This window comes from Podarcis melisellensis (assembly GCF_964234715.1).
Source record: "Podarcis melisellensis genome assembly, chromosome: 7".
In the NCBI taxonomy this organism is placed as follows: Eukaryota; Metazoa; Chordata; class Lepidosauria; order Squamata; family Lacertidae; genus Podarcis; species Podarcis melisellensis.
In genome coordinates, this window is record NC_138539.1 from 21373531 (window position 1) to 21388680 (window position 15150).

The following is a 15150-nucleotide window of genomic DNA, read 5'->3' on the forward strand; positions in this document are numbered from 1 at the left end:
ACACTATTTTAAAGTGCTAAGAAAATTGGACCACTTACTTGGAAGTAATGAAGAATTCCTGCAGAGATCTCTGACAAAGAGAATGACACATACACAGAGAGAGAGAGAGAGAGAGAGAGAGAGAGAGAGAGAGAGAGAGAGAGAGAGAGAGAGAGACCCCGCAATGCCATTTTGAGAGTCATTAACATGTGGGTGGGGCGGGAAGATGACCAAGAAAATAGGACGCTAGAGAACAGGAAAATAAATGCCTGTCATAGCAAAATCAAAGGTTCTGGAGGGAAATGCATGGCTGAAGTACCATCATTATTGTCCATCTGATTTACTATATGAGCTTCTTAAATAAGGAATGAGCATAAAGAAAGGAGCACATCTCATCAAAGGGGTCCCATATGCAAAAGTGCAATTATTTCTTTTCATGAATGAAAAGGTGAAATATTTAAAGAGAGGCAGAATGTGAAGATTGTTTCTATGTTAAGATTCCAAGAACTATATTATACCTTTAAAGGGAAAGGCAACAGGGAATGCTCCCCCCCCCCAGGTGGCTGCTCTAACAAGGCCTCACTTTATCCTCTTCCTTAACCATGAAGGAATCCAAACTGGCCTTCCTATATAGTCCTCACCAGACTCCCTCTGATCCTGCCCCCCCCTTAAAATTTCTTGTCATGCGCCTAAAACAGAAAAATATTCTTGGCAGGAGGGAAATAAGGCACAAGATTGTCATAAAAAGGCACTAATGATACAAATAGGTAGCATAACAAAGCTATCAAATAGTTAGCAAATTTATTAGTTAGCAAATGCCACCAACTCTGTTTTGTTTTTAATTGCTTATCATGAAAGTTCCAAGTTTGCCCTATTAATAAATGTTTAGCAAAGTACCTGCAAAACCCACCTATAAGCCACAGAAAAGCCTCCAGCACCTTCTGTTTGGGGCAGCTTCCTCATTTCAAGAGCACATTACTAAATGCTTGGTTTTTTTTTAATTAGAAATTGTTCCCTGAATTCTAAACTACCAAACAACTTCTTAATCCATATCAGAAAATCTGATGGTCGCAGTTTATGGAGGCAACCATTCCCACCCCCCTAAATACAAAACTAGGCTTATGGCACTTTAATTCTACTTTAAAATAAATATTTGTCAAGGGTTCTCTCCCTGTCTGTTACAGTTTATAAAGATGGCTAGACAAAACAACAGTAAAATAATCAGTTTTGTACCAAGAATAAATAAGTAGAGCACACGAGTTTACAACAATAAGAAATAACTTTAGCTGGATAGTAACCAAATTTGTTGTTCTTGGTTCTGTTCAGAATATCCGAATCCAGCAAGACATACCAAGCACATATTTCATAGATGATATTTGATTAGATAGGCAATCTGACTTCCGCTCTTACAATAGACACAACACTCTAATCCTGGAGCAAATAGAACAGCAATCACGGTCAACTGCTGGCTGGGTTATGGTGAACCAACAAATGTTGCTAAGTCTGTTATTAGCTCATCTCTATCATTTTAAAATGTGTTGTCTGCACAGAAGTGGCAACTGCTTCTTTTTGGCATGTGTGCACACACATACTTTAGCTACTTGAAAGGTTTAGGTCCAGGCTATCTGAAGAACCATATTGTCGCATATGAACCTGCCTGGGCTCTGAGATCTGCCTTTTAATAGTGATCTTTCTACTATCTGTACATTAATAATTTCTTTTCATATTGTTTTAAATCTATTATATTTGAATTAAACTATTATCATTTATATGTTTTTAGCTTTCTGTATTTTATCTGTGTTGTTTTAATTTGTGTAAGCCACTTTGAGTCCTATTCTGCGAAAACGCAGGATAGAAAGAAATATAATAACAATAATAATAATAATCACGGGGGGAGGAGCCCAGTCCCAGGAGTTACTGCCCAAGATTGTAGTTTGAATTGTCTGTGCCAGCTGCTGCCAACTGACAGCTTATTTCCTTTCTAGCTCAGAGAAGCCCATCCCTTTGCCTAGTTTAGCCAAAGGAGGGAACAAGTGGACATTAGGAAAGCCAGGCCCATGGATACTCACAAGGCCACCAGTTTGCATGTGGCTGAGGAGACAGGCTAGTTGAAATATGCGAGGGAGGAGTTTGGGGCTTAATCACCTGCAAAATCTCCCCTGGCTTCGGAGTGGGAGTGGGAGCAGCAGGAAAAGAAGCATTTGTGCTCATGTTAGGCAGCCCATCCACCAATTCATTTACTCACCCAGCTGGCATGGCTCAATTGGCTCAGTCCCAGTGGGCAGTCAATAAAGCCCACTTGCTTCTTGTCTGTCCCTCTGGTCAGCACTACTTGCCTGCTTACCTACGCTATCCTATTCTAACAGTAGCAGCAATAGAATTAGTAAGTAAGTAGTGTGAATTGATGTCCTCCATCTCTCTGTGTGTCTATAGCCCATGTCTGCATGTCATAGCGTGTGTGCATGAGATAGAATATTGAGTACAGATTAGCCATTTTCTTCTTTTGTGAGAATGTGCATATGAAGGTAAGAGAGAGTATGCACATGTCTGTCTGGAGATGCGTGTGACAGAGGATAAAAGAGTGCATTTAGGTTTCCTCATGTGTGAGTCTGATAGATGTGTATGTGAGAGAGATGGTGTTTATACTTGGAACAACTGAGACCTACAACAAAACATTCCAGTGTGGAGTGCTCCTGCTCAGGGTTCCAGCTAGACAGGCATGCCCTCCATTCCATTCCTTGTCCTTGGTTTTCCATGTTGTTTGGGGGATTTCTTGCCCCCTTAAGTGGGTTGTAGCACCTTAAATATGATCTGTACTTCTGCAGACCCTGATCTTTCTCTCTTGTGCATGCATGGTGCCATTTTGGCTACTTAAGGATTGGCACTTATCCCTGAACATCGCTAACAGCAGAAATGATTATCTTCCAAATGAAAAATGAAGTTCTCTTGATACTGTTTTGCAGGGTTGACCTAAGACCCACAGCATTTTTAGTGAATTGCTGTACAGGATACTCACTTCAAACATACAATTTTAGCTCATTCTTCAAGTTGTATATTGCTGAGACTTCTTGCTAGCCAGCAAAATTGATAATTTTCTGTCATGGATTCAGTGGCTTGCTTTGGGTTAATCCCTTATCTGAGCCTTAGCATTCCTCAGCTGTAAAACAGAAACATAAATTAGTGGCTTGTGACCATGGCTTTTTGTAGTCCTCCTGCTGCACGTTAAGAGTTTAACATTAGAATCCCTGTTCTACAGTAACTCTGAAAAGAATTTGTACTTTTACAGGTAAGGGCACCCCAGTACATGACTCATAATCATGATTGGCTGTGCCTGTGAATTGCTATTTTATTACTTGGTCCTTCCACAAACTGCCATTCTTTGACTGGTTCTACCCTCAAGCTGCCATTTTGTGATGGGCTTGAGTTGATGGGCTCGTGTGTGTGTGTGTGTGTGTGTGTGTGTGTGTGTGTGTGTCTAGCAAGCATGAAATCTGTAAACTCCACTTTCTAAAGTGTATTCTAATGAATGATCTGCATCGAAAAATCTTTACTAATCTCTTGCACAGAGTGTAATATATGAAATTGTCTCTGAACCACATTCTATTCCCTGCACTTCTGCTTTCCACTCATAATTTAGACAACTCCCATAATTAATTCTTAGAATGTAAATGTCTCATTCCTACTTGCCATGAATCATTTTTAAAATTGCCCTACTTCCTGGCCTACTAATTATTGCTTGTCTGAATTCCATTAGCCCCCCCTCTTCCCACTTCCCTGCTTCCCCAATCAGACAAGTCACACTTTGAGACATCTTGTAACACAAAATTGAAAAACTGCACAAGGTAGATTTAGGATACAAAGTTATTTTTAAATACAGTTATTACCAGCAATTCATTTGCTGGAGGAATTGCATTTAATTAAGGATTATTATATCAAATGGCATTGCTCACCTATACATTCAAGAGAGCAAAATTTATTCCCAAAGCCTTGAAATAAAGTCTGATCTTGCAAAGATACACTTCATACAATCAAATAAAATCACTGCAATGCCAAGAAAATGGCAATGCTTATAACAGTTGCCTCATGAGCTTGCTCCACACTGTTTCACTAAAACTGGAAAAGATTCAAATTCCTGCTTTGCTGTGAAGCTTACTGGACAACGTTGGACTCATCACCACCTCCTGATTAACCTAACTGTTGAGGATAACATTTATTTATATATTTGCTAGCTTGAGGAATTTATACCCCAACCTTCGGTAAAATATTCTGGGCCAATCACAAAATGTAAAGTATAAAAAATGAATCTTACACAGAAAATTGAAAATGTACAAAGATATACTAAAAACAGTAAAAATTACCAGAAGCAGCATAAAAACAACAAACCCAGCCAATATAAAAACCTATCAAATTGAAAGGTCTGAAAAAATAATCCTAATTGCAAAGTGGCATCAGAGTAGGCAACTTTCCCTAGGGAAAGCACTCCACAACTGAGAATGCCTTTCCCTGTCAGCCATCCACCATACCAGTGTGGTGTAGTGGTTAGAGTGTCAGATTAGCACCTGGGAGAACTAGGTTCAAACACCCATTCACTCATAAAGCTCACTGGGTGACCTGATCCAGTTATATTTTTTCAGCCTAACCTACTTCTCAAGGTTGTTGTGAAGATACAATGCGAAAAGATAGAATCAAGTACAGTACCTTGACCTCCTTGGACAAAAGGGATGGGTGGTGGTACCTCAGTTGGCAAGGAAGGGCTTTTGATGAGAGGGATCTTAAGTATCATTCAGATACTCTGGTCTCAAGCCATGATGGGTTTAAAAGTCCAAAACAGCACTTTGAATTGAGCCCATATTTAGTGAGGCCCATAAATGCCATCCCTAGTTACTAAGCAGGATACAATTATTAATAGATTAATGACCAATGTTGTTTCCCCCTCAAGTCACAGAATATTCTTATATTCCTTTATTAAGACAAATGAATAAAATCCATAGAGGTTGGAGCCAGAATTTAATGAACATAGGTCTTCTCAAGGAATGGAGAACTCTCATATATTGGATCCTATTCCTCCTGTAACCCCCTGAACCCCAAGTTCTGGAGTGCTGGGAAGGCTTCCGGAACAACCTGAATTGCATTGCAGGATATTCTAAATCTGCCTCTGCCCCTTCTATTCATGGAAGGAAATATTTGGTTCCAACTCGCTGAAACCCTTGAAACACATCCTAAGCCCTGTCAAACTGTACATATTCCATTATTTTCAGAGCTATATGTTGCATTATCTGAACAATTAAATTGAGAAAGTGTTTTGGAAGAATAATGAAAATGCTAACTTTTGTGAATTCAAGCATGCACCCTACAAAATTCCCCTAATGTGCTGCTGCTGCCTTCCCTGCTTACACCAGCACAACCTTAAGAAATGCATACATTCTAGACATGACAGGGAGAAGATGTGAGACACCTGCCCTTCAATAAGATACAAAGAGTGCTACAACTGATCAAAGCAACAAATTCATTTCCAAGAGTAAGACACTGCAGGTTTCTTCCATGTTTTTAGCTGTTTCTATTTGATCTGTAAGCTACCTTGATTCCCATTCTGGGGAAAAGGTAGGCTAATTTCACCAACAGATACCAAGCAACTTCACCAACAGATACCAAGCAGCATGGCTATGTACCAAATCTCAGATGTCTTTAGGGCCTGGGAGACTGAGAAAAGTAGGAAGCCATCACTGTGCCTCATAGTGCAGCACGGTGATGGAAAAGCCTTTGAACTACATATTCAAAATTTTATACTGGGAGTTCAAACAACAATCCCTTTTCCAACCTGTACATTCTGCTTATCTTTCAAAAGAGCCAATGCATTGCAGTAGACCATGTTGTAGTTTGACCTCATATAGAACTATGTTCAAATTCCACTTCAGCCAGGAATACTGACTTGATAACTGCAAAATGGGAGTAACAGTGACCAGAAAATAACATTTTTGTGACGAAGAGTGTAGCAAAGATCACAAAGCACACTGCAATTAAAAACTTTAAGTGGTATCTGATTGAGTCATACTCAAAGTAGACCCATTGAAATCAACCACCTTAAGTTAGCCATTACTGCCTTAATATTATTAAGTTCAACAGGTATACTCTGATGGGGCTGGTTAGGTGAATCCTACAAACAGTATCTGCATAGATCACTGTGGTGCTATAGTGCCTGTAGTAACATAACAACATCCTTGAAAAAAAATGTGTAATGTCAGCATGTGCTTATGAGATCGCTTTGCTACGAAAGTCAATCCTCCTTCCCTTAAGCACCTCTGTATTGGGGTTGGACCATAAAAATATACAAAATAGGATAACTATGAAAGTTTGCTTTTAGACAGCTAAAATAGTATTTAAGAAAAAATTCTAGCTTGAATGTGTTTTTTACATTTTCTAAAGTACATCAATGGTATACGTTAATGGTATTAACGTTGCGGAAAGTGAAAATAAATTACAATAAAAACAAGGCATCTGTCATAAATATACTTTTCTGCACACATTGATGGCGCCTGACTTACTTTTCATCACAGTAATGAAAATAATATTCAGGGAACTATATAAAAATACAGATGTTCAATGCTCATACCTCAGCTGTACCCGCCTACTGCAACTCTGCATCCTACTTACCAAGTATTCTGAGTTTAAAACAGAGCAGACTGCAGTTTTGATAACATCTGCTACAACAAATAACAAAAAAAGAGTGTGAAGTCTGATGAATGTTTAAACAGAACATTTTTTATGGATCAGCTAAATCTTTTCTGCTTTTTAATTAAAAGTAAAGAAAATGGAACTTAATTATCCTGTAAAGATTAGCTTGTGGGCATCTTCCTGTAAATTACTTCTAATTGAAAGCAAATTGTCAAGTGACATTCAAAGTACTGTCCTTTAAAACACAGCTGTTCTATTGCTGATTTCAGTGCATTACTGTGCTTCCTTGTTACAATATGGCATATTTGAATATTTTAACAATTTTGCCGCATTTGTATAGATTTCCTTTTAGTATATCTTAATCACATTTCCTCTTCCAAAATATAAAAAGAAACACTAGCATCCATATTTTACATCACTCTCATTTTAACATTCATGTATTGGAATTGCTACTGAAAGTTCACTTGGCTTAAAGCCTGCTGCATCCAGAGGGGGAATGATCACCAGAATTAAATGGCACAATCAACCCAAAACAATACACTTAAAGAAAGAAAAAGCAATTCCTTTATTTTTTTATTGCTAGGTCAGAGTTTGCTGATACTTGCAAGATAACTACATTAAACAAGTTCAAAGGATGTTTGTAAACTAAAGTGCAGATGGAACCCCCTTTAAATACTTCATTGCATCTTCTGCAGAATAAAAATATATAAGGAGATTCTCCTTTTTACCAAATATATTTGGCAAGGATGAGATAGAATGAAAACTGAAAAGGGCAATGAAACAATGAACAATAAAGACCTCAGTTGATTAAACATGTAAATAGTATATTTTAAGATGTCTTAAATGTATCTATTTTATTTAATTGGGCAGGTAGTTCATTTATTTATTGTGCTTATATCCGACTCTTCTGTCCCTACCTGCCTGAAGACATCGATTATAGTGCCAGTCCCCAAGCAGTCAGTGGTGGTATCTCTCAATGACTATAGACCAATAGCCCTAACATCTGTCGTTATTCCTTAAAATGACCAATTTGGGTATACATCAGAAGATCTGTCTGTGGGTAAGGAATTTCCTGACTGATAGGCCGCAGACAGTGAGAATGGGACCTTACTATTCTTCTACTCTAGTATTAAGCACAGGAGCCCCTCAGGGATGTGTGCTAAGTCCCTTTCTCTATTCCCTGTACACATTTGATTGCACCCCACTGTATAAGTCCAACACAATCATCAAATTTGCGGATGATACAACAGTGGTGGGGCTCATTAGTGAGAACGATGAGACTGCTTATAGGAAAGAAGTACAGGGGTTAATTCAATGGTGTAAAGAAAACAATCTTGTGCTTAACACCAAAAAAACCAAAGAACTCATAATTGACTTTAGGAGAAAGAAAAGTGTATTTTTACCATTGCACATAAATGGCGAGGAGGTGGAGAGGGTTGGTAGTTTTAAATACCTGGGCATTTATATCTCTGAGGACCTCTCATGGACTGCAAATATTAATATGGTTGAGAGGAAGGTGCAGGGGAGGTTGTATTTCCTGAGAATGCTCAGGGGACTGAATCTATCTCAGCACCTACTTCTGTCCTATTATCACAGTACCATCGAGAGTGTCTTAACCTATAGTATATTATTGTGGTATGGGGGCAGCTCTGAAATGGATAAAAAAGCTTTACAGAGAATAATTAAAATTGCCCAGAATGTTACTGGGCTCCAACTACCAACCCTGGATGAGATCTTCACGTCTCGCACTTTGAAGAAGTCACACAATATCCTGAGAGATCCCACCCATCCTGCTCACAACTTCTTTGAACTGTTGCCTTCGGGCAGAAGATATAGGACAATGAAAACACGAACCACACGCCTTCTGAATAGTTTCTATCCAAGAGCTCTGATTGCACTAAATAATGATCTCAGGGCCAGTTGCAAGAAATAGCAAGCAGGGAGTAGGAAGGAATGAGATAGGTTTTAGGTTATGTTATGCCTTTAATATGTTATGTTATATTCTGGATTATGTTATGTTTTATAGATTATGTCTGAATAGGATGAGAGTGTTGGAGATACGTGCAAATGTGTATGTGAACCCGGTCTTTGGGTGTTTGATTTTCGTTGTTGTGTATACTGTGTATATACGGACAATACAATAAATTTATCTTATCTTATCTCTTCAACCTTGCAGGATTCTCAGAGCAACTAACAAATCAAAAGTTACTGATGAAGAAAATCAAAACACTGTGAAAATCATAATAATAAATAGTTCTGAAGCCATTTTTAAAAAGAATTTATAAAAGTGCATGGATAATACTGTATTATTCAAATGATCTGGGAGTTCTTAATGCATGTTGAAGTGAAGTAGTGTGAACCTGATGACTGCCTGGAATGCATGCTCCATAGGAACTAATCAAAGTTTTCTGAATGCAAAAGACTTACCAGTATATATGAGTGAAAAATAAATTAAGAAATAGATAAGGACAGATCCCACCATGTTCTAGAGGTCTTACTTTAAGTTTTCTTATCCCATCACATCATATCCAATCCGAGGCTCAGAGAAGACAAATGCAACAAGGTAAGGTGCTGGAGAGGGGTCAGATTTTGCTCTCTGTGTTCACTTTGATATAAAATGCAGACCTTCCATCCCCACTTTACAGGCAAGCATATGTTTTAATGAAGTGTGTGGTTTGACCCTAAATGTAGGTAGCAGCATCACATTTGTGAAATGCCCTCCCCTTAACCAATGTTGTTATAGCTCAAGGACAAAGCTCTTCCACAAATCTCCAGTATTTTAAATGTCTCACTCTTTTATTCTTTTTTTTTTTAATATAATTTTTTATTGAGTTTATGAAATACAAAATCCAACTTCCAATTACAAATTTCCATAGATCTAGTGGACTTCCCCCATCTTCCGAACCCTGCATTCTCTGTACATTCAAAACATCAGCAATTTGTTAACTTATTTCAAACACAATAATGTATCTTTCATTTTATCGTGATATCTGGTCTCTAGGACATTGTAGTCCAAATCTTTAAACTTTTAATTTCAACACAATAAAGTTATTTCACTTTTTTATTCTATACCGAGTTTGGTTATTGTTTTATTGTTGATGTATACATTAATATTGTCTAATTTATTAGTTTCTGTCTTGGTGTAAGGATTAATAAAGGGGTAGGGTATAAATCTTTCAAATAAATAATAATTATAAATTATTTGCCAACATTTTAACCTTATTTTCTTGAACCAGCATGGGAACACAATGCAAACAAGACCAACCTCGAAGATTTTAAATAACAGGATGCTCAAATGACAATCAAGTCTCCTCTTTTATAAACTATGGAAAACGGGAAACTGGGAAACTGAGTTAGCTATCGGTTAAAACATGTAGATGGTACTGGATTGTGGCCATTAGCTGCAATCTAGCAGCCCAATCCTAAACACGATTGCTCAAAATTAATACTTTAAACTAAGTATTTCAGCCCTAGGTCACAGCTCTAAAAACACATAATATTGTGTAAGCCCCTTGAGCTCAATGGGACTAACGTCTAAGTAAATGTGTTTAGGACTGCAGTTAATTCCCAATGAAATTGATAGGATTTATGTGCACCTAGCTCTGTGATGGATTGCAGAATTGTTATACACATGTTTTGTATAAGACAGACAAAACTATTTAATATTAATATATTAATAGTAATTCACTTTGATAAGTAATTTAAAAAGCATTTGTTAACCGCCATTAATCAGCTCAGTTAGAATGTAACCTTAACCGAAAAGAACTGTTTTTGTTTTTTAATTAGATCCTCTTTGAAACTATGAGATTTCACTGTAATGGATAAGAATAAACCCCTTCTGCTTCCCTTGAGGGAACTTGTTTTATCGCATGCATATGAAGATTTTTTTAAAAGGTGGAATGCATGCTATTTCAGTACTTCATATAAAATGTACAAGTTAGACTTCATAATCTAGATCAGTTTGGGGATTCACGTGGAGTCAGAGTAAGGGAGGCAGGGGCAGGGGCAGGGCAGGACCAAAAGTAGCCACTCACAGATCTAGATGTGGACAGTGCAACCTCTTCTTCTGAGTCCCTGAGGCCAGTGATGGGAACTAAGAAGGAAGAGACTGAGGATGAAGTACAGGTATGAGTGCTCTGTTAAGTAAAGGGGAAAATGCCAGACTTCTAAGCTAGGTCAATCTGGAGGCTTCAGACTGTCAGCCAATCGCATGGGTCAATGTTGTAAATCCTATTCCCTTTTCTATCCAAAGAGGGTTCTAAGCACATAAAAGGTCATGACAAGACAGGTATCACAACTTGGGGATCACCCTTCCTGCAATTCCAGGAACATTTAACAATGTTCCAAGGCTGTCCAAGGCTTCTCTAGTCTCCATCATTTTAGGTAATGTGATGTGCAGTAGCACTGCTGTGCTGGAAGGCTGTGTATGTCTGTGGAAAAGCGAGCTTTGCAGGTTCACAATCAGAGGCAATTAGTCTGAAAAACCAGATTTCTAGGCCTGGTCAATCTGAAGGCTGCAAAATGCCAGCCAATCACAAAGGACAAGGTTGTGAATCCAATGGGCAAAATCTACCAGGATCTACCAGGATCCTGAACAAGTGGATACAATTTGAAGTTAAAAGGTGGCAGTGAAGTGATCTGGGAAAATCCGTTGGAAACAGCAAGAGGAAGAAGAACCTAAAGGAAACCTCCTGGTTTCTGTAAAAAGGGTATGTTTTTCATCTGGAAACAAACTGCTGTTCCATACTGCACTTTTCTAAGTACATGATACCTTTTGAGCTGTTTTTCATGGGATGATCATATTCCTTATTTTAAATGCCAGTCTTCAAGACCAGCTGAGTAATTCCAGCTCTTCACAAAATATTTTATATACCTTTTTCATTTTTGGCTTTAGAAGGGCACAACTGTGCACCAGAAAGCAGCTTAAACCAGCAGATTTTAAAGCCCCTGTTTGCATTACTTTTGGGTGTTAAAATGGTTTTAAAAAATAATAATTGTAATTCTCAAAGAAAACAAAAATATTTGAATCTGACTAAATGAGTCAGCAAATATTAAAACTAGAAATGTGTAGTATCTGTTACATAATTTCCTCAGACTTTGCTCAGACTTTGCTTCTCTACACTCTTAAATATATGTGGAGAGTTTGGGAAATATATCAGATTTCCTTTATTTCATGAATAACTTACGCACAAGCAGACATTGCTGTTGGCTTCTCCCTCTTAAAAAGGAATTATGCAAACTGGCACAAATTATATCAGTAGGGTGATACATGCATGGTCACTGGTTGACAGAAGGATGCACAGTCAAATATGCAGCAGACTGTATCTTGAGACTTGACCTGAGATCCCTTCCAAGTTTTTTGACTATGTACATCTCATTAAGAGGAATGCAGTGCTGACAGACAGACATCCATATTCACGTGTCTACTTGATGTGCATTCTGTCTCTGTTTTCCCCTCCACTTAGCTTGTACAATAATATATGTATATATCCAATTTCTACCACCCCACCATGGAAAATAAATTGGCCAGAGTTGGACACAAGGAAGATTTAGGGGAAATGCCAGCAGAATGATATTCACATCAGAAAATCAAACTGATTTCTGCCAGCAACTCAACTTGAAATGATACTCTTCCCTGATCCTAGCCACTCCCAACTTTCTGTCTTTTTCTTCTTCCTAAGGCCCTCCGAGTCCTTTGTAAAAGCTAGTCTTAGGTGAGACTAAAGAGATCAAAATCCTATGTGGCAGGAATTTAGCTTTATAGGGATGATAACGCGGAGCAGTTCCCATACTTCAGGAACATGGGGCTAGCAGCTCAAAGTATGTACATGTGCCCATAAGAATAGCATAAATCAGGGCATTCCAACTTTTCATACCAAGTGGGCCCTAAGAGTACTTTAACACAGAACCTGCACCTGGACCACTTGTTGGACCGTTGGACATAAATTAACACATGCAACCAGCTTTCTTAAAGTCAACCTGTATGACTAAAAGGTAGTATCAAAGGACTAGAAGTCTAAATAGTTCTTTAAACAGCAAATACCAAACCCATGTTTTTTAAAAATAAACAGACTTAATGCATTATGAACATTTGCAAGAAAAGAAAACAAACAAGAGGAGAGTTATAAAAGCATTTTTTCTAAAGCAATAAGCAAACAAAACTCCTAATGATAAAAACAAAAACCTGTTACATCAGAACTACAAAGTATACTAGTAGTTGCCTAGTACTTCACACAAACAGCTGAGATGATAAACAGCTCCTAGCTTGTACTTCATCAGGCTAGTACAGTAGTGTAAAACTTCATAATTAAATGGAGTAAAGCCCAAAGAGACTTTTGGCGTGCTCCCTTGGTGTGCCTTGGTGTGATTTTCATAGAAAGGTAGTCAGACCTGCTTTAACCCCTGTTGTTACTTAGAAAAGGCATTTTACCATATAAACTACAACAGAATCCTAAACTGGACATTAAAAGAAGGCTGCAACCCTATTGTTAATCCCATCAATCTGAAAAGAATTTATTTCTGATAATTTTTTCTCCTTCTCTTGTCATACTAGAACTCATTATTAACCAATGGAGCAGAATATTGGGTGATTCAGGACAGATGAAAATAAGTATTTCTTCACATAACATTTAGTTAAACTATGGAATTTACAGCCACAAGAAGTAGTGAAAGCTACCAAACTGAGTGCTTTTTAAAAAGATTAGGCAGTTACATAACAGATAAAGTGACCACTGGCTACTACCTCCAATATCAAAGGCTGGGGGTCACAAATGGGAGAGTGCTATTGTCACAGGCATCTCAATGCATAACTGTGAAAAGAGGATGCTGGAACAAGTGAGTCTTTGGTCTGATCCAGGAGGACTCTCTGTAAGATATTATGAGCAGATGGGTTAGGATCATTAATGTGAAATATCTAATTTTCTCTCTTTCAGGCATACTTTCCCATCCTGAAATGGACTCCCTGCCTATTTTTTAAATAATGCCGCCACTGGCCATTTTGTCTACTGAACCAGGAAGCAGGCAACAGTGCAGAACAGAAGACAGAAGGACACCTTCTGCTCCAACTCTATAATATTTTAGACAGATCCTTAGTCCTTTCTGATCCTGTCTAACATTTCGGATATACATGTCATAGGGTGGCCACCTACAGATGGTGCATCTTTTGTAGTAAGATAAGCACAGTATTTCAAAAGAAAATTTAGCTGTCAGTACTAGAGTAGCATTTTTTCTGATATGAAATGTATCAGAAAACTACCCACCTGGCAGTATAAAGTGGTATAGCCCAGGATCACTCTTACCATTTTATCGGCTGTTTTGGATGTACGAGAACACCATATCATTAATGTGTAAAACTCAAGGAAAAATTCAAGGAAGACCAGCTGATGCAAAAAAGCCTAACTGTAAACATCTAAAAAAGAAGAAGTGTGCATGCACATGAAAGCTCATACCAAGAACTAACTTAGTTGGTCTTTAAGGTGCTACTGGAAGGAATTTTTTTTTCCATCTAAAAAAGGTAATAACAAGATGCCAAAAGATGAATACCCCACCCCCAGCCCATACAGGTCATACAATTCAATAATCATCTTAAATTGAGAAGCCTTATAGTAAACAGATAAACAGAAAAACAGTAAGTAATCAAAATGAGAAAATGTTCACAGTAGGCTTCTGGAAAAGGGGAGTGAAGGCTGAATATGAAAATCAACTGAAGCTCAACCAGCATAAATATATACTCCACAGTGACCAATGCAAATCTATGTAATAAAATAAAAGCCACAATTAAACTATGTGTGGGGTGAGTAGAAAGATTCAGTATAGCGACTGAGCAGAAATAACTTGTCATGCTAAAATTATTTTACAATATTACTTAGCACAGAGTTGTACAATACTGATAAAGGTTTTGTAAGAAATAACCAAATAATATTAGTTCTTCAAAGCGGAAAAATAAGCATTCCTTGTTAGCATAAAACTTAATGGTTGCTTAGGACCACTTCCTATGGGTTGAAACTGGTATACATACACATATTATAGCAGAGCTTTGGACTTCGGACTTTTGGGGGCTAATTTCCAGAAGTCAGACGAACAGCATCCCTACATCATGGTACTTTGATGTTCCAAGACATCTTGATTCTCATAATTCTTCTTGCCAAAAATGGATACCAAACTAGTGCATATCTTCCATGATAACTAAAGATCAATAGTAATGTCTCATATTCTGTCCTAAACTAAATCAGAATCATCAAATACAGGCAAATTTGTATAACTAATAAAATAATAAATACTTTTCTTTTTTTCCACAGTATGTTTTGCTATGTGCTTTCTCAGTTACTCACACCAGCACAGATGCATCATCTAAAATTACCCTCCTTCAACATCTGATTCCCCCCTCCACCTTGAACTTCCACACTGAAATTCACTGGGATCTCATGTGCATAAAACTTGTGAGAGCAAAATAAACCCATACTCCTGCAAAGTCAACTGCTCACTTGATGGTCACCCTAC

General features: G+C 37.8%; 1 protein-coding gene across 10 annotated transcripts in view; it reads right to left on the reverse strand.

Moving 5' to 3' along the window:
* ZFPM2 (zinc finger protein, FOG family member 2) overlaps positions 1 to 15150 on the reverse strand; it is a 462794-nt gene that overhangs the window by 283164 nt on the left and 164480 nt on the right. The window contains exon 1 of one of the 10 annotated variants that reach the window (XM_081918679.1): positions 2996 to 3131. The exons of the other annotated variants lie outside the window; for them this stretch is intronic. The gene's annotated coding sequence lies outside the window, so the exon portion shown is untranslated. Of the gene's footprint in view, positions 1 to 2995; positions 3132 to 15150 lie in introns of those variants that run through there. 10 annotated transcript variants of the gene reach the window in all.